This window comes from Protopterus annectens, chromosome 2.part2 (genome assembly GCF_019279795.1).
Source record: "Protopterus annectens isolate FY-2018-M chromosome 2.part2, PAN1.0, whole genome shotgun sequence".
Lineage (NCBI taxonomy): Eukaryota > Metazoa > Chordata > Ceratodontiformes > Protopteridae > Protopterus > Protopterus annectens.
The window spans coordinates 153,905,756-153,925,202 of record NC_056730.1 but is presented as its reverse complement, the minus strand read 5'-3'; the positions used below and the strand labels follow the sequence as shown (position 1 = coordinate 153,925,202).

Below are 19,447 nucleotides of genomic sequence, written 5' to 3'. Positions count from 1 at the left end.
TACTTATGTCTATCCCATGCAATCTTGAAGTCCAGTGGATAGTTAGCTGCCTGAGGGCGAAAGACAATGGAGCTGGTAATCAACTTGTAAAGTATCGGCTCAGTAACTGCAAGCTCTCCCCTCCTGAGAAAACAGGAGACTATTGAACAGTCTTTTCAAACACAGTGCCACCCATTTCAAATAAAACCTAAGCCAACACAGAAAAGAAATAGATGAATGGACTGTCTCAGGGACAGCTCGGACACCTTCTGGATTAACTATGTAATCAAAAAGCATTTTTCAGGAACTAAACTTCAACATTGCTAGGCCAGTGGGATGAAACGGAAGATGTAGAAGCCTGTTAAAAAGAAAAATAACAAATCTGAGAAGATATATAATAACAATATAATGAGTTGCTGCTGCAGTTTGTTGTTAGTCTTGTCACAATAAACTAACTGGATTTACATTTTCGTGGTTGCTGGTGTTTCTCTTGGCTCTCCGGTATTCGCTTCTGGAGAATTATTGTTTTTTTCGAATGCTGCACATAGTTTTCATTAAGATATATAATGTATCATATTCTAAGTACTTCTTCTTATACTTAAATTTTTCACACCGCAAATGGCTGTAGGGGGGACTGTCAAAACAAAGTAATGTGATTTTGTTTTTAGCCTTTCTCTGTCATCCTCTATGAATGGAGTTTGGGGCCATATAATATGACAAGACATGGCTTACATACTGTACACAACTTTTTCCCCCTCAATTTAGTTACAGTGACAGTACTGTGAGTCACTGACCTTTTAAATGGTCTATGAAAGCACGGCCTGGGCTTCTTTTTTACTGAATTACTCTAATCAGTGCTTACTTTAACATGCTAAAAATCTTCTTGGTCATTTATATTTTCTTTAGTAGATGCCAGGAACTAGTGAAATTTTTAATAAGTGCATCCGTTCACTGCTGTAATGTGAAAGTACAGCTGTGTACACTTACCATAAATGTAGATGTTAGAGTGTATTCACTGTTGCAGTCATTACATTTGGGTCATCTGCTTGCAGTAGCCCTCAAGTCGGCCTGATTAACAAAGTCTTGGGTCCTGAGTCGGTTGCTGTCCCTTCTTCCATGACGTCAGGTCGTCAGGGGTATAAAACATGCAGCCGACGCCATTACATCAGTTTTTCTTGCCCCAGATGTCAGGTGCCCCCTAATGGGAAGCAATTATTTACTTTACTTATATTTGTTGACCGGGAGTGTCCGACTGGACGTAGGTCCATTTTCAGCAGAGGCCCGGGGAGAAAAGCTCCACAGTTAAAATAAACAGACAGTAGTTACATTGGATTACATAGTGATTAACAATTTACATAGCAATTACTTAGCACATATTTACAGATGAAGAACATAGTACATCAGTAGACAACTGGAATCTTTATCTGTGAAGTACATAACAAACATTAACAAATGTTACAATAAGAAGTTCCTGCTGTATAATAAGTACTAGGCTTATGAGCATCTGAGCTTGCTATAATCAAGGTAGTTAGTGGAGTGGAAAGAAAGGTAGTGGTTGGATGGGGTGGGTGATATTAGAGTGGGAGTTGCAAGGGCATAGCCAGCATGTTTTTAGGTGCGCTTTTAGTAAAGTTTTGAAGTGGGTGCATGATGGTACGGAGGTAATTGTGGGTGGGAGGGAGTTCCATAATTTGGCTATGGTGCAAGAGAATAGTGCTTCACCAGCAGAGTTATTGGCTTTAGTGATCTGCAAGTGATTTTTGTTGCTGGATCTTAGTGGTCTGGTGGTGCGATAGGGTTGGAGTAGATTCTGGAGGGATGGGACAATTAGTGGATGGTTTACTAGTTTGTGGGTGAGTGAGAGTCGATAACACTGAAGGAGGTGAGGGAGTTCAAGCCAGCCCAGTTCAGCAAGTGAGAGACAGTGGTGACTATGGTAGGATGCCCCTGTGGCGAATTTGGCGATTTTGTTGTAGCAGGTCTCTAGCTTGTTTAGATCAGATTGCCTTAGGTTGGCATATATAGGAGAGGAATAAAGTAGGGTGGAGATAAGGCGGGAATTTGCTACTGAAATCTTTGCTGCTTTGGTGAGAAGTTGCTTATTTCTGTATAACACTACTAGTTTTTTGTGGACATTTTTTATGGTCATGGATATGTGAATGTCAAATTTTAGTTTATTGTCTATTTCCACTCCTAGCAATTTGGTGTGTTCAGTTGGGTATATAGTGGTGTTGTCTTTGGATGTGATGTTAAAGTGAGAGTTGTTTTGAATATGTTTGGTGGGTTGGAAGATGAGTAGTTTAGTTGTGTTTGGGTTGAGTATTAATTGGGCATTGGATAACCAAGTTTCAACAGAGGAAAAGGCTTCCTGGTGACTTTTTGCAGTTTGGGTAGGGACTGGGCTGAGCAGATGATGATGGATCCTTGTGGAACCCCTATGGAGACAGGTAGTTGGGGAGATATGTCATTCTGCCATACAACGGATTGTTAAAACTATAAATACAAGGATATACATCTAACAAAAAAGCAAATACACCAAAAAGCTTTTGAGCATATTAAGTGAGAGTAGAGGTATATTGAAAAGAAGAAAGGGGGCTGGAGGGAGGGTAACCAGGACTGCAACAGTGAATACACTCTAACATCTACATTTATGCTAACTGCACACAACTGTACTATGTTCTTCGTGTTTCACTGTTGCAGTCATTACATTTGGGTAGATTCCCAAAGCTAAGGTTGGGAGGAGGAATTTAAAGAGAATTAAGACCAGCTATAAGGCCCTCAAGACTGCAGTGGCAAAACCAGCTCTGGATTTAGAGAAAATTGACAAACGGTAATGCTTGGTGAAAGTATGTACAGAACTCCAGGTAGCAGCTTATAAGATTGTCCCAAGTACGGATGCAACTGAGAAAGGCTGTAGAAGTAGATTCGGCCCTGGTTGAATAGGGTCTGATGCCCTGTATAATAGGTTTTCCATGGAGCTTATAGCAGAAATGAATGCAGTGGCCTATCCATTTTGAAATGGTTTGTTTTGAAATAGCTTTCCCCTCTGTCCCTGCAGCAAATGCCACCAGCAGTTGCTCTGATTTCCTTTGAGGTTTAGCCCTGGCCAAGTGGAATATAAGCTGTCTGTGCACATCTAAAGAATGCAGAATCCATTCCCCTTTGTTCTGCGGATTAGGAAAGAATGTAGGCAAATGAATGGACTGATTAAGAGCCACACTGGATACCACCTTGGGCATGAAGGATGGATTGGTTCTGAGAACATCCCGTCCACATGAAAGATGATGAAAGGTTCCACTGCCATAAGGACCTATAATTCAGATACCCTTCTTTTAGAAGTGATTGCTAAAAGGAAAGCTGTTTTCCAGGAAATAAATTTTAAATCTGCAGTAGCAGCTGGCTCGGAAGGAGGAAGAGCGAGTTTCGCCAAGACAAAGTTAAGATCCCAGGCTAGAGTTGGAGCTCTCCTGGGCAGCCTTAAATTTTTGGCCCCTTTTAGGAACTGCTTGAGCAGTGGGTGAGAGAAGAGGGGAGGCTCTGTACTATAATGAGCTGAAATGGCTGAGGCATGAATTTAGATTGAGGAAAAGGACAAGCCCTTATGAAGCATCTCAGTCAAGTATTGTAGAATCTGAGGTACACTGGGCACTGCTGCGTTCACTTCCTAAAGATTGGTTCCAGACGCAAAATCCTTTCCATTTTGCAGCATAAGATTTTCTAGTACTAGGCTTCCTTGCCTCTAAAATGATATCCATCACTGATTTACTGAGGAATGGTAAAGGAGAGATTAGGTAATTAGCCAGGCTGCTAGGTTCAGGGTTTGCAGCTGAGGGTGCAGAATCTGGTTCACCTGCTGAGACAACGGAAGGAGTCTGAGGCAGGTGCCATGGAGCCAAGCGTGACACACTGCGCAAGAGTGGGTACCAGTGTTGGCGAGGCCAGTCTAGTGCAATTAAAATCGTCCTTGACTTGCCCTGTTTGATCTTTAGTAGTACTTTGAAGAGCAGAGGGAGCAGAGGCAGAGGAGGAAAGGCATAAACTGATTGACAGTTTTTTCCAGGTGAAGGACAGAGCATCCACTTTCCAAGCTAGCGTGTGGGAAATCCTTGTGCAAAATTTGTCCAGCTGATGGTTCTGGGGGGAGGCAAACAGGTCTATATCTGGGGCTCCCCCATTTGCTTATCAACATGTTGAAAATCCTTGGTTCCAGTTTCCACTTGTGGGTCCCTGAGGTTACTGCTTACTCCATCTGCCAGTGTATTTAGTTTTCCTGGCAGGAATTGAGCTTGTAGATTACCATGGTAGCTCAAGGTTGCGTTCCACAATGCCATGGCTAGTCTGCAGAGGGGGTAAGAATGTGTACCCCTCCTGCTTGTTTATGTACCACATGACAGTGGTGTTGTCCATCTTTACCATTAGTTGTCCTGGAAGAATGTGGTCCTTGAAGGCTGTCAGAGCATTCTGTACAGCTAACATTTCCTTTTGATTTATGTGCAGGTGCATTTGACTTGGGTTCCATTTGCCCTGAATGCACTTCCCTGCCAGGTGAGCCCCCCATGCATAGTCTGTTAAGATTTGGGTGGCAGGGGGTAATATGAATGGTAGTATCCTGTTTTGGTGGCAGGCCTCTGCCCACCAAAGGAACTCTAGGCGTAGGCAAGGTATGATAAGAATCCTTGCTTCTAGATCCTGTGAATGTTGACACCATAGGCTTTTGAGATACCATTGTAGTTTCCTCATATGCAGCCTTGCATATGGAATAAGAAGAATGCAGGCGGCCATGAACCCCAAGGCTTGCAGTATTTGCCTTGCAGATAGTTGGGTTTTTGTGGCCACTTGTTTGAAGTAAGTTGTCAAATAAATCTGTTTCTCTGGTGTGAGGAAAGCCATCTGGGAAGTTGTAATCAAGCTTGCTCCCAGGAATAAAATTTGTTGACAAGGTACTAGGTGTGATTTCTTTTCGTTTATGGTGAACCCCAGACAAGTTAGTACCCTTTGAACAAACGCCAGATGATCCAAAAGAATGTCCTTGCTTTCTGCCTGAATTAGACAATCGTCCAGGTATGGGTTTGTTTGTCTTTTTGGCTTTTCCCGGTTAGGGGTCGCCACAGTGGAACTCCGGTCCACTAATGATTGGCAATAGATTTTTATGGTGCCAAGTTGCCAGCCTGACACCCAACCTTCAACGAAAGCACACCGATTCACGCATGTCTTTCGAATGCCACTCGATTGCGGGGAGGACATGCAGACTCCACACAGAAGGCACTCCAGCAGAGAATCAAACAAGAGAATGTGTTGCTGTGAGGCAACAATGCTACCGCTGCGCCACCATGGCTCTCGTATATTTGAATATTTCTTTGCCTGCAAAATGCAATGACTGGAGCTAGGCACTTTGTGAATACCCTGGGAGCAGTAAATAAGCCAAAGGGCAGTGCAGAGAATAAGAAGTTATGTACCTACCATAACGTTCCATGTTAGTTGTCTTCTTCTCGCCTTCTTTCTTGCTGGATGGGTTCGGAGCCGATCCTCTGCTCCGACTCGGCCAATACTAAAGCTCGAGAGCTAATTCCACCTGCTCGAGGCTCCCCTATATCCCACAATGCTAGGCGATAACTACTCAGATCTCGTTTGATAGCTAAACCAAGCAGTTCTGGTCTCCACAGTATGGAGAAAAAAGAACCCACTTCTATATAAACCTGTATGTAAGCTACCACAAACATAAAAGGGAGAATAAAGGTGGTAGAACATGTGGGAAGGAAAGCCCCAAAGGAAGATCCCAAAAATTTCCTATCGGTCTGTCCAGGCTAGGGGGAAGGAGGGTGGGACGCAAGAAAGAAGGCGAGAAGAAGACAACTAACATGGAACGTTATGGTAGGTACATAACTTCTTAATGTTAAGTTGTCAATCTCGCCTTCATTTTTGCTGGATGGGACCGCGTCCCTAGCACCTTATTCCGGGTGGCCTTTCGGAACAGACTCTTGAGAACAGTGGAACCAAAGTTGGCATGGTTTCTGGAGGCCATATACAATTTGTAATGTAAAATAAAGGTATGAGGGGAAGCCCAAGTGGCTGCTGCACAAATGGAATCTATTGGCAGCCTGTCCTGAAAGGCTACAGATGTAGCTAATGCCCTAGTTGAATGAGCTCTAGGTCTTGAAGGCAGTTTTTGATGTCTGATTTCATAGATGAAGGTAATTATAGAGGTAAGCCATCTTGAAAGGGACACTTAAGTAACTGGAAGGCCCAATTTCCCTTCCGCATAAGACAGGAAAAGCTGATCAGATTTCCCGAACTGTTTAGTCCTGTCTAAATAATATCTAAGTTGGTGGTGAACATCTAGAAAATGTAACTTTTGTTCCGACCTGTTGGAATAATCAGGGAAGAAGACGGGGCGATCAATCGTCTGGTTTAGGTTTGCCTCAGAGGAAACATTAGGTAAGAAGGACGGATTAGTCCGGAGGTACACCCTGTCTTTGTGGAAAACTAAGTAAGGAGGACGACTGCACAGAGCATGAAGTTCAGATACCCTTCTAGCTGAAGTTATGGCTACCAGAAAAAGTGTTTTCCATGAGAGCAACTTAAGAGGGCATGAAGCTGCTGGTTCGAAGGGGGGGGGGAATCAAGGATACTAGGACCAAATTCAAGTCTCATTGAGGTGGGGGATCTTTGATTGGGGGCTTGAGCAGAAAAACACCTCTTAAAAAGGCTTTGCAGAGCTTATGGGACATGATACTTGAGTCTGAGACCCCTACATGAAAGTTAGATATAGCAGCTAGTTGTACTCTAATGGTAGATGAGGAAGAGCCTAAATGAAAGAGCTCTTCCAGAAAGTCTAGGATAGACTGGATAGGTGCAGTGAAGGGGTCTATATTTTTTGATGCTGCCCAGAAGGAAAAACGTTTCCATTTACTATTATAAATCTTCCTGGTAGAAGATTTGTGAGAGGCTATCAGAATGTTTCGGACCGAATGAGAGATTAAGGGAAGCCTGGCTAGTGTAGGAATCGGAGAAACCACGCTGTGAGGTTGAGAGACTGAAGGGAGTGGTGCAGCTGGCCCGACTGGTGGGTCAACAGATCTGGCACCGGGTCCAGATGTCAAGACTGCTCCAACAGGTAATGATGGAGGAACGGAAACCATATCTGTTGAGGCCAGTAAGGGCAATGAGGATCATTGTAACTCTCAAGGTGATAGCTTTCTGAATTAACTGAGATATCAGTGGAAAAGGGGGGAAAGCATACAGAAGTCCCCGGGGCCAATCGTGGACTAGAGGGTCTCTGGTGGGATGGCCTGGTAATGGGAAGAGAGTGAAGAAGTTGTGACACTTGCTGTTTTGGGGAGTAGCAAAAAGATTGCAGCAAGGCTGGCCCCATCTTTGGAAGACTTCTTCCAAGCACTGATTTCTTTAGAGACCACTCGTGGGGCATGAGAATGGCCCTGCTCAACTTGTTCGCAATCACGTTGGACTTCCCGGGAATGTGCGTTGCTATCAGAAAACGGTGAGAAGAAATCGCCCACTGCCAAAGTCTGAGTGCCTCTCGACATAAGGGGTAGGTCCTGGTTCCGCCCTGTTTGTTGATGTACCACACTACGGACATGTTGTCTGTCTGAATTGCAATAGTCCCTGTGGGAAGAGAGTCCTGAAGGGCTTGCAATACTAAAAGCACTGCTCTCATCTCTAAGACATTTATGTGCAAGTGGCACTCGAAAGGTTGCCACGTGCCCTGGACTGTCCTGCCCTGATAATGCCCCCCCACCCGATCAGGGAGGCGTCCGTTGTCACCGTGGCGACTGGGGGGGGGGGGGATGAAAGGTCTGCCCTGGAGAACTTGAGGTGATGTGATCCACCAAGACAGGTGATTCTTGCATGATTGAGTTATTAGGATGATGTGAGACATCGGGAGCTGTTGGAAGGACCATTGAGTAAACAGCATCCACTGGAGGATCCTCATGTGGAAACGAGCTAAGGGGAGAAGGGTGATAGTAGCTGCCATGAGTCCTAATATCTTCAAGACTACCCTGGCTTTGACCTTGTTGCATTTTAGAAGAAGGTAAACTTGTTTGCGGATATCTAACACTCTTTGCTCTGTAAGTCTGGCGGAAAGATGGAGTGTGTCTAAGGTGGTGCCTATAAAGGTAATAGATTGACAAGGCGACAAGGCAGATTTTTCTAAATTTATTGAAATGCCTAGAGCTTGGCAAGTTTGGATGGTGAAGTCTCTGGATAGAAGCAGTTGATGTCTGGTGGTGGCGGTAAGGAGCCAGTCGTCCACATATGGAAACACCTGGAATCCTTGACGTCTCAAGTGAGCCACGACCACTGCCATGCATTTGGTAAACATTTGGAGGGCTGTAGTGAGACCAAAGGGCAGGGCTCTGAACTGGTAGTGACTGGCTCCCAGCCTGAAGCGGAAAAACCTCCTGGAGCATCTGTGCATTTTGATATGGTAGTACACATCCTGAAGGTCTATCGAGCACATCCAATTGTCCTGACCCAAGAAGGGTAGAATGGACTGTAGCGTGACCATCCGGAATTTTGTTTTTTTGATATAATTGTTTAACTTGCTAAGATCCAGTAATGGTCTCCAGTCCCCTGTTTTTTTTGGTACCAAAAAGAATTTGGAGTAGATTCCGGATCCTTGCTGGTCTGCTGGGACTGGTTGGATAGCTCTTTCTGACAGCAGCTTTGATATTTCTAGTGCTGCTTGTTCCCTTAGACTGGGTGGAACGTCTGGAAGGGATCCTTTGGGTTGGGATGGGATGTGAATAAAGGGAATTTTGTAACCCTCGGATATGATTGACTGTACCCATTTGTCTTGAGTGAGGGAAAGCCAGGCTTTTGGGTACAGTGATAATCTTCCCCCAACTGCCTCCGAAGGTGGACAGCCGGGCAGCTCCTCAGGGATGCTGAAAGGGTTTATCAGAGAAAGTTTCTCTGCTACCCTGGTTTTGCGGACCTCCTCTACCCCTAGGGCGGCGTCTATTGTTATTCCCCCCCCCTCTGCCTCTAGAGGGGAATCGACCTTGTGCATCAGATGCGACTCCCTGAGGTTTGCGGAGCCACATTTTTCCTCCCCTCTGACCTTTTGGATAAGGTCTAGAAGGGGTAGAAAAACGGACTCCCACAGCAGAGAGAGTCTTACCTTCCACCTCGCACCTAGTCAATGTATCCTTCACCTGTGGACCAAACAATGTTGAACCATCAAAGGGGGAATTGGTGAAGGATGCCTTGAAAGGGTCCGCAAAATTGCAAAGCCGCATCCAGGCATGACGTCGTAAAGCTACACCAGTGCCTGCGGCCCTACTCGCTCCATCAGCAGCATATGAGATAAGCCGCATGGAGGAGTTAACAATCGAATTCAGGGTCGCCAACTGGGAGTTCATTTTGTCTTGGAACCCCTCAGTTGTTGGATCCTTTATGGCCTCACCCATATCCTTGAGCAAATCTCTCTGGAGACGGGTGAAGTGACACAAGTAGCTCAGCGACCGCATTGAAAAGGTCACTGATGAAAACATCCGCTTACCGTACCTGTCCATGGTCCTAGACTCCTTATTAGGAGGATGGACAGGTACCGAAGGATCGGCTAACTCCTTCTTAGTGGCTGCGGCCACCACCATGGCATCAACAGAGACACCTTTAGATAGAAACTCTTTCTCTTTAGGGGCAGTAATAAATTTTGACGGCCTCCTTGGGGTAGGTTCCACTGAATCAGGGGCCGTCCAAGCCTTCCTTGCCACCACTTCCATAAGGGGGTCAAAGGGAGGGGACACCCAGGAGGTGGAAGGGTGAGAACCAAACGCCTCAAGATAAACTGACTTGTCCTCTGAAGGGTTAAGGGCGGGCCAGTTCCCCCTCTGTTTCAGGATTTCAAGGATGTCAGCAAAGGAGACATCCTCAGAGGGGGACCGAGGGGAACCTTCAGATTCCTGCAAGTCAGTGTCAGAGGTGATAGACTCAGGGGAGTCAATGTGCTTCCTCTTGCACTGTCTCTTCCGAGGGGGTTCTTCTACCGAATCAGGAGAGGCCTCGGAAGAGGAGGAAATTCCCAATGGGGAAACCTGAGGAGCTGGCTCTCTGCGGTCTGATACAAGGGGATGGGTAGAAATCATCGCAGGCACTGAAGAGGGAGGAGCTGACGGAGCCAACTGTGGGGTAAACACTGGGTCTAGTACGCTCCACATGACCTCGAAGGCGCCCCTATCAGCCAAGGCCGGAGGTCCCCGCTCCGAGGAGACAAGGACCCCCCCCCCGGCACCGACAGGGACGGCTCCGAGGCCGATGTCGGAGCCGAACTCACCAGCGCCGACGCCCCGAGAGGGAGAACGGGGTCGGACAAGGGTCCGATGCCACTCGCCCCCTCGGAGCAGACGAGGGAAGCTCGGCGCAGAGATCCCTCCAATGAGGAAGTCGGAGCAGACGACGGAGCCGAAAGGGAAGGTATCGGCTCCGAAGAGCCCCGGCTCCGAACTCAAAGGAGTCGGAGGAGGAATAAAATCAGGGATAGAAATAGCCGCTGACTGTTGAGTAGGGCTATGTAGCATTTGGGCCAGTGCCTCGGACTTGAGAAGTCTACTCACCACCCTTTGTAAATCATGGTCGGACAGCCTGGAGGACCAAGAGGAATGAGACCTATGGCTCCGCTCCGACAGAAGAGGGGATCCCGGAGCCGAGTGGATGGAGCCGATGGAAGGGGACCTAGACCTCTTCTTTGAAGGTGGCTCCGATAAGCCTATCGGAGCCAACTGAGTCTTGTCAACCTCGGCTCCAGCCGGAGCCGAGGTAACGGTATGAGATTTCGAAACATCGGCTCCAGCCGGAGCCGATGTCGAAGCAGTTTTAATGCTTCCAGGAGACGGCTGTGAAACTGGAGCCGACGGTCTAGAAGTCTTAGAAGGCTTCCCCGACGCAGACTGGGTCAGGGGGCCTTCAGGCTTTAACAAGCCTCAGAGAATTAACTTGTTTTTGCGTTCCTGCAGGACTCTAGGGCTGAATGCATGGCACACAGCACATGAGTCCTGCAGGTACAAAGGTCCCAGGCAATATACACAAGTGTGACCGTCTGTCAGAGACATTTTCTGACAGTACGAATCACACTTCTCGAAGCCTGAGACCTTGGAGTCTTTAGACATCCTAAATAGCTGTGTGAAAAAAAAACACAAACACAACACACAGACACACCCTTAACCAAAATAAAAATCCAGTCACACTGAAGGACAGGGAAAAGAGAGGGAGTGGGCCAAAGGCCTAAAAGTTAAAAAGGGAATAAAACGGGAATTCTAACACAAGGGGGGACCCAATTTAAACTAATGGAATACTCTATATAAAACTAAACTAAATGGAAAAAAATAGGGGTTGAAATTGAAGTTTTCAAACAAGAAAACTTACTAACCTGCCAGAGCCAGTAGAAGAAGCACCTCGTCAGCTAAGCGGCAAACGAGATCTGAGTAGTTACCGCCTAGCATGGTGGGATACAGGGGAGCCTCGAGCCGGTGGAATTAGCTCTCAAGCTTTAGTACTGGCCGAGTCGGAGCCGAGGATCGGCTCCGAACCCATCCAGCAAGAATGAAGGCGAGATTGACAACTTAACATTAAGAAGTTATGTACCTACCATAACGTTCCATGTTAGTTGTCTTCTTCTTGCCTTCTTTCTTGCTGGTTGGGTTCGGAGCCGATCCTCGGCTCCGACTTGGCCATCTTCAAAAGCTCGAGAGCTGCTTACTGGCTCGAGGCCCCCCCTATGTCCCATGATGCCTGGCGCTAGATACCCAGATCTCGTTTGGTAACATAACTACAGACATAACAACAATTATAATAATACAGTAAATTTAGCAGGATACAGGAGCCTACTGGAGAGACTGACAGAAGTAATAGCCAGAGAAGACTCAGCCAGTGATCAACAAACCTAAGGAACTCTTCTCGGTCTACTAGGATAGGGGGATGGAAGGTGGGACGCAAGAAAGAAGGCGAGAAGAAGACAACTAACATGGAATGTTATGGTAGGTACATAACTTCTTAATGTTAAGTTCTCTATCTCGCCTTCATTCTGCTGGTTGGGATAGCGGCCCTAGCACCTCAATCCTGGGTGGCTCATTGGAAATGACTCTTCAGAACAGTGGAACCAAAATCAGCTCTGCTTCTGGAAGCCACATCCAGTTTATAATGTGAAATGAAGGTATGTGGATTAGCCCATGTAGCTACCACACAAATAGTTTCCACTGGCAATCTGGCCTGAAAAGCCACAGAAGTAGCTATCGCTCTGATGGAGTGACCTTTGGGTTTAGCAGAAAGCTCTTTATTTCTTAATTGATATATAAAGGTAATAGTAGAAGTCAACCACCTAGATAAGGTGACTTTTGACACCGGTATGCCTTGTTTTCCCTCAGCGTAAGACAGGAAAACTGGTCTGACTTTCTGATTTGCTTGGTTATATGCAAGTAAAAGCGTAATTGTCTATGGACATCCAGCTGATGTAACTTGTATTCTGCCTTGTTGGAATAATTTTGAAAGAACACAGGTAGTTCAATGGACTGATTCAAATTATAATCAGAAGTAACCTTTGGAAGAAAGGAAGGGTTAGTCCGAACAGAAACTCTTTCATTGTGAAAAACTAGGTAAGGAGGACGAACACAAAGAGCCTGAAGTTCAGAAACTCTTCTGGCCGACGTAACTGCGACCAGAAGAAGGGTTTTCCAAGAAAGAAACTTCAAGGAACAGGAAGCTGCCGGTTCAAAGGGAGGCAGTATCAGGGAAGCTAGAATCAAATTCAGATCCCACGGAGGTGGGGGATCTCTTACTGGGGGCCTGAGTAGAGTGGTCCCTTTAAGAAAGGCTTTACAAAGCTTATGGGACATGATGCTGGAATCAGATAGGCCCGTATGAAAGTTTGAAATTGCAGCTAGCTGAGCTCTAACCGTGGCAGAAGAGGATCCTGTTCGAAAAAGTTCTGCTAGAAATTCTAAAATATGGTGCACAGGGGCTGAAAAGGGATCTATCTTCCTGTTCTCTGCCCATAAGGAAAAACGTTTCCACTTGCTACTATAAGTTTTCCTAGTGGTCGACTTATGCGAGGATAAGATGATTTCACACACCGAATGAGAGATGTTGGGAAGTCTGGCTAAGGTCGGAAGTGGAGAAACCAAGCAGTGGGCTGGAGAGATTGAAGAGATTGGTGCAGTCTGCCCGATTGATGGATCAGAAGTTCTGGAATTGGGTCCAGGGCTGCTTCAGAAGGTGATGATGCAGGAAAGGGAACCAAATTTGTCGAGGCCAGTAAGGGGCAATGAGGATCATTTTGCATCCCAATGTGGTAGCTTTCTGAATTAGTTTGGGAATCAGGGGAAATGGAGGGAATGCATAAAGAAGTCCCTGAGGACAATCGTGAACTAGAGCGTCTCTGGGGAGGTGTCCGGAGAGAGGAAGGAGAGAGAAGAAATTTTCGCACTTGCTGTTGAAGAGGGTGGCAAAAAGGTCGCAGCAAGGCTGACCCCATTTGCGGAAGACTTTGTCCGCCACAGTCTGATTGAGAGACCACTCATGAGGCATAAGAATTGCTCTGCTCAGCCTGTCTGCTATAACGTTGGATTCCCAGGGATGTGCGCTGCTATCAGAAACCGTTGGGAAGAGATTGCCCCCTGCCAAAGTCTCAGTGCTTCTCGACATAAGGGGTACGACTTGGTTCCGCCCTGCTTGTTGATGTACCATACCAATGACATATTGTCTGTTTGAATTGCAATGGTCCCGGTGGGAAGAGAGTTCTGAAGAGCTTGCAACGCTAAAAGCATGGCTCTCATCTCCAAGACATTGATATGCAGATAGTACTCGTGAGGCTGCCAGGTGCCTTGGACTGTTCTGCCCTGAAAATGCCCCCCCCCCCCCCACGATCAGGGAGGCGTCCGTGGTCACCGTAGTTACTGGAGGAGGAAGAACGAATGGTCTGCCCTGGTGTAATGATGGGGAAACCATCCACCAAACAAGTTGGTTTTTGCATGACTGTGTGATCATTACTATGTAAGACATTGGGAGTTGCTGGAAGGACCATTGTGTGAACAACATCCACTGAAGAATCCTCATGTGGAAACGTGCAAGGGGAACTAGTATTATAGCCGCTGCCATGAGACCCAATGTTTTAAGGACAAATCTGACCTGAATCTTTTTGCAACCTAATAAGACCTGCACATGTTGTCGAATGGCTAACACTCAGTCTGCTGGAAGAGTCACTGACATGTCCTTTGCGTTTAAATTTGCGCCTATAAAGTTGACAGATTGACAAGGTGACAATGCAGACTTTTCGAAATGTATTGTGATGCCTAGAGTAGAGCACATTTGGATGGTGTAGTCTCTGGTTAGCAACAGGTGATGCCTGGTGGTTGCAGTAAGGAGCCAGTCATCTAAATATGGAAATACCTGGAATCCTTGCCGTCTCAAGTGAGCGGTGACTACTGCCAAACATTTGAACACCCTGGGGGCTGTGGTGAGACCAAAGGGCAGCGCTCTGAACTGATAATGACTGGCTCCCAGCCGGAAGCGGAGGAATCTTCTGGAGCGTCTGTGCATTTTGATATGGTAGTAAGCGTCCTGAAGATCTATGGAGCACATCCAATTGTCCTGACCCAGAAAGGGTAAAATGGACTGTAGCGTGACCATCCGGAACTTCGTTCTTTGAACAAACCTGTTTAGTCTGCTGAGAACCAGAATGGGTCTCCAGTCCCCTGTCTTTTTTGGTACCAAAAAGAACCTTGAGTAAGTTCCGGATCCTTGTTGGTCTGCTGGGACTGACTGGATGGCTCATTTTCTTAGCAGTTTTGAAATTTCTTGAACTGCTTGATCCCTTAGATTGGGTGGAACATCTGGAAGGGATTTGTTGGAAAAGAGTGGAGTGCGAAAGAAGGGAATTTTGTAGCCTTCAGATATGATAGAAAGTACCCATTTGTCTTGTGTTATACTTTGCCAGGCTTTTGGGTACAGCGATAATCTTCCCATGACTGCCTCTGAAGGTGGACAGTCGGGCAGCACTTCAGGGATGCTGGAAGGGCTTGTCAGAGAAGGATTCTCTTTGGCCCTGATTTTGCGAACCCCCCCTGCACCTAGGGCGGCGTCGATTGTTGTTCCCTCCTCTGCCCCTGGAGGGGAACTCTCCACATGTGTCAGGCACGGCTCCCTGGGATTTCTGGAACCACATCTTCCCACTCTTCTGACCCTTGGGATACGGTCTTGAAGGAGTAGAAAAATGGACTCCAATGGCAGAGAGAGTCTTGCCTTCCTGCTCACACCTGGTAAGGGTATTCTTCACCTGTGGTCCAAACAGAGCAGAACCATCATCAAAGGGGGTGTTGGTGAAAGACATCCTGAAGGGTTCCGCAAAGTTGCATAACCGCATCCAAGTGTGTCTCCTCAAAGCCACACCTGTGCCTGCGGCCCTACTCGCTCCATCGGCTGCATAAGAGATGAGCCGCATGGAGGAGTTTACTACAGAATTTAGAGTCGCCAGCTGGGAGGCAATCTTAGCCTGAGCCCCCGCAGCTGATGGATTTTGAAGGGTATCTCCTAGCTCTTTAAGGAGATCCCACTGAAGGGCGGTAAAACGGCACAAATAGTTCAGAGACCTCATGGAAAAGGTCTCTGAGGAAAACATCTGCTTCCCATATCTGTACATCGTCCCAGATTCCTTATTAGGGGGATGGACAGACGAAGAAGTTTCAGCCAACTCCTCTTTAGTGGCCGCTGCTACCACCATGGCATCCACGGGAACACCCTTGGTCAGAAATTTCTTGTCTTGAGGGGCAGTGATGAATTTTGTGGGCCTACGGGGAGTTGGTTCCATTGAGTCTGGAGCTGACCACGCCTTTCGAGCCACCACCGACATCAGTGGATCGAAAGGCGGAGACACCCAGGAGGTGGAGGGTCGGGAACCAAACACGTCCAGGAATACCGACTCATCCTTGGAAGGGTTAAGCGCAGTCCAGTTCCCCCTCTGCCTAAGGATTTCAAGGATGTCTGATAAGGAGACGTCCTCAGAGGGGGATCTCGGGGACCCTTCAGACTCCTCCAAGTCAGTATCTGAAGTGACAGACTCAGGGGAGTCAACATGCTTCCTCTTGCATTTCCTCTTTCGAGGGGGCTCCTCTGAATGAACGGGGGAGGCCTCGAAAGAGGAAGATACACCCAATGGGGAGCACTTGTTCCCCACGCTTGGGGTCTGGAGGAGGGGCAGAGGCAGGAGAAGGCACCATCGGGGGAGGAGCCGATGAGGCTGACCGTGAGGGTGACTCAGATGCCAGCACACTCCTCATGACCTCGAAGGCCCCCTTCCCGATACCAGAGAAGGCTCTGGCAAGACCGGAATCCTTCCCGGCACCGAGAGATATGGCTCCGAAGCCAATGTAGGAGCCAAACTCACCTGCGCTGAAGCTCCGAGAGGGAGAAGGGGTCGGACAAGGGTCTGATGCCTCTCGCCCCCCCTCGGAGCCGACGAGGGAGTCCCGGCACCCAGATCCCTCCAAGGATGGCACCATGGAAGAGATCGGAGCCGACGACAGAACCGAAAGGGGAAGTATTGGCGCTGATGGACCCACGGTTCCAGCCACAGCATGCTCCGGCTCCGAACTCAAGGGATGAGTCGAAGGAGGAACCATCAGAGAAACAGGTTGAGCCGAGCCCTGATGAGGGGGCTGGATAGCATTTTTGCCAAGGCCTGTGACTTTAAAAGCCTGCTCACCACTCTCTCCAAATCATGGTCAGATAACCTAGACGACAGAGAAGAGTGGGACCTATGACTACGCTCAGACTGCAGTAAGGGTGACCCTGGAGCAGAGTGCATCGACTCCAAGGATGGTAACCTGGAGCGTTTTCGACTCCCTGACGGTTCCAACGGAAGAGTTGGGGCCGACTGGCAGATAGGTACTTCGGCTCCGGTCGGAGCCAAAGTTGACGTAGAGATAGGTGCTTCGTTTCCAGCTGGAACCAAAGTTGAAGCAGAAGCCATACTCGGTGACGGCTCCGAGCTGGGAGCCGACGGCTTCGATGGCCTAGAAGGTTTCATTGACTGAGTCTTGGCCGGTGATCCTTCAGGTTTAAGCAAACCCCTAAGGATAAGCTTATTCCTACGCTCCTGCAGGACTCTTTGACTAAAGGCATGACACACCAAACAAGAGTCCTGCAGGTGTAGGGAGCCCAAGCAATAAACACAAGAAGTGTAACCTTCTGTCAGAGACATTTGCTGACAGCATGAGTCACACTTCTTGAATCCCGACACTTTTGTGTCTTTAGACATTCCTGTGAAGGAAAATCAATTACAAAGAACAAGTATAAAGGAGAGTAGGTAACTGGAAAAAAATATACACAAACCACACAAGTTACCACACCCTAACAGCACACACACACACACTATATAATATAAGACCTACAACTACCACAATTTCTAATGAACTTTGTCTACCTTAAAAAAATCAAACAATGATAAGCCTCTAACTAAAACTGCTTACTTTGAAAAGGTAAACGGGAGTGGGGGAGGGAGAGGAAAACTCTCTAAGGAGAAAAGTTTTTAAGGGGGGGGGGGGGGCACTAACAAAAGTACAGTTTTGTACCTACCATAAATGTAGATGTTCGAGTGTATACCCTGCTGCAGTCATCACACTTGGGTTATCCTGCCGTCAGGCGGCCTCGCAGTCAGCCTGAATTCCAAAGTCTTGGTCCGGCGTCGGTTGCTGTCGCTTCTTCCCTGATGTCAGTGTGCCAGGGGTATATAAGAGGCATCCAACGCCATTTTCTTCAGTTTTTCTTGCCCCAGATGTCAGGTGCCCCCCCAAAAGGTGGTCAGTAGATAGTACCAATAATAAAAGTTTAGCACAAACAAAACCTCCCTCCAGCTATAAGCAAATACACCCTAAAGGTTGTATCAGAATGTAAGGTATTGAAAGGTTTTAGTTAGGTCAGAGGGGATGGAGGGAGGGTAACCTGGACTGCAGCAGGCTATAGACTTGAACATCTACATTTATGGTAGGTACAAAACTGTACTATGTTCATCGTGATACCCTGCTGCAGTCATCACACTTTGGTAGAATCCCAAAGCTAAGGATGGGAGGTGGAGTCAAACAGGGTTAGAGGAGGCTAGAAGGCCCTGCAAAACTGCACTGGCGAAGCCAGCTCTAGTCTTAGAGTAAAGTGGTAAGTGATAGTGCTTGGTGAAGGTGTGTACTGAACTCCAAGTTGTAGCTTCCAGAATATCCTTGGTTGGCACCCCCCTGAGGAAGGCTGTAGATGTAGCTGCTGCCCTGGTGGAGTGGGACCTTATGCTAGCAGGAACTGGTTTTCCATGATGGGTGTAGCAAAAACGTTTGCAATGTCCTAGCCATTTGGAAATGGCTGTTTTGAGATAGCCTTTCCTTGTGATGCTGTAGCACAGGATACAAAAAGTTGGTCAGATTTTCTGAAAACCTTAGTTTTATCCAAGTAGTAACGTAGTTGCCTGTGAATGTCCAAGGAATGCAGAAGTCTTTCTCCTTTGTTCTGTGGATTTGGAAAGAAGGTGGGTAAATGGATGGTTTGATTTAGAGCCACAATGGATACCACCTTTAGCATAAAGGAGGGGTTAGTTCGTACAGAAAAGTACAGTTGTGTACACTTACCATAAATGTAGATGTTCGAGTGTCTTCACTGTTGCAGTCATCACTGTAGGGTTCTTCCTGCCGGCAGGCAGCCCTCGGTCGGCCAGAATCCCAAAGTCTGGGTCCGGCGTAGGCTGTTCAGTCATGCTCCCTGACGTCAGAGCGCCAGGAGTACAAAGCTGCCAGCCGACGCCATGTTCTCTAGTTTTTCTTGCCCCAGATGTCAGGTGCCCAAAAGTGAAGGCTAATAGTAAAACAAAAATGTAACATACAACAAACCCCATACCTTGCAGCAAATACACCTCAGAAGAAGGGTGAAGTAGGAAACCACACTAATAAAAGTATAAGAGGGGACAGGAGGGTGGGTAGCCCAGACTGCAACAGTGAAGACACTCTAACATCTACATTTATGGTAAATGTACACAGCTGTACTATGTTCATCGTGTTTCACACTGTTGCAGTCATCACTGTAGGGTTGAATCCCAAAGCTGAGATAAAGGGTGGTGGTTATAGAGTAGAAGGAGCGGCCAGAAGGCCCTGCAAGACTGCAGAAGCAAAGCCTGCCCTAGACTTAGAATAAAGAGGGAGATTATAGTGCTTAGAGAAAGTATGCACTGAACTCTAAGTTGCAGCTTCCAAAATATCTGTGGTAGGTACTCCCCTGAGAAAGGCAGCTGAAGTAGCAGCAGCTCTGGTACAGTGAGTCCTAATTTTTCCTGGGATTTGCTTTCCATGATGAGAGTAACAAAATCTGATTCCATGAGCAATCCATTTAGAAATGGTCTGTTTTGAAATAGCTTTGCCTTGGGAATTTGCTGCACAGGAAACAAACAATTGCTCTGTTTTCCTGATATCCTTGGTTCTGT

The 19,447-nt window shown here is 47.1% G+C and overlaps 1 protein-coding gene across 1 annotated transcript in view; it reads right to left on the bottom strand.

Moving 5' to 3' along the window:
* The window catches only part of KIF2A (kinesin family member 2A), a 2,798,933-nt gene that overhangs the window by 654,403 nt on the left and 2,125,083 nt on the right, over nucleotides 1-19,447 (bottom strand). The gene's annotated exons all lie outside the window — the stretch shown is intronic.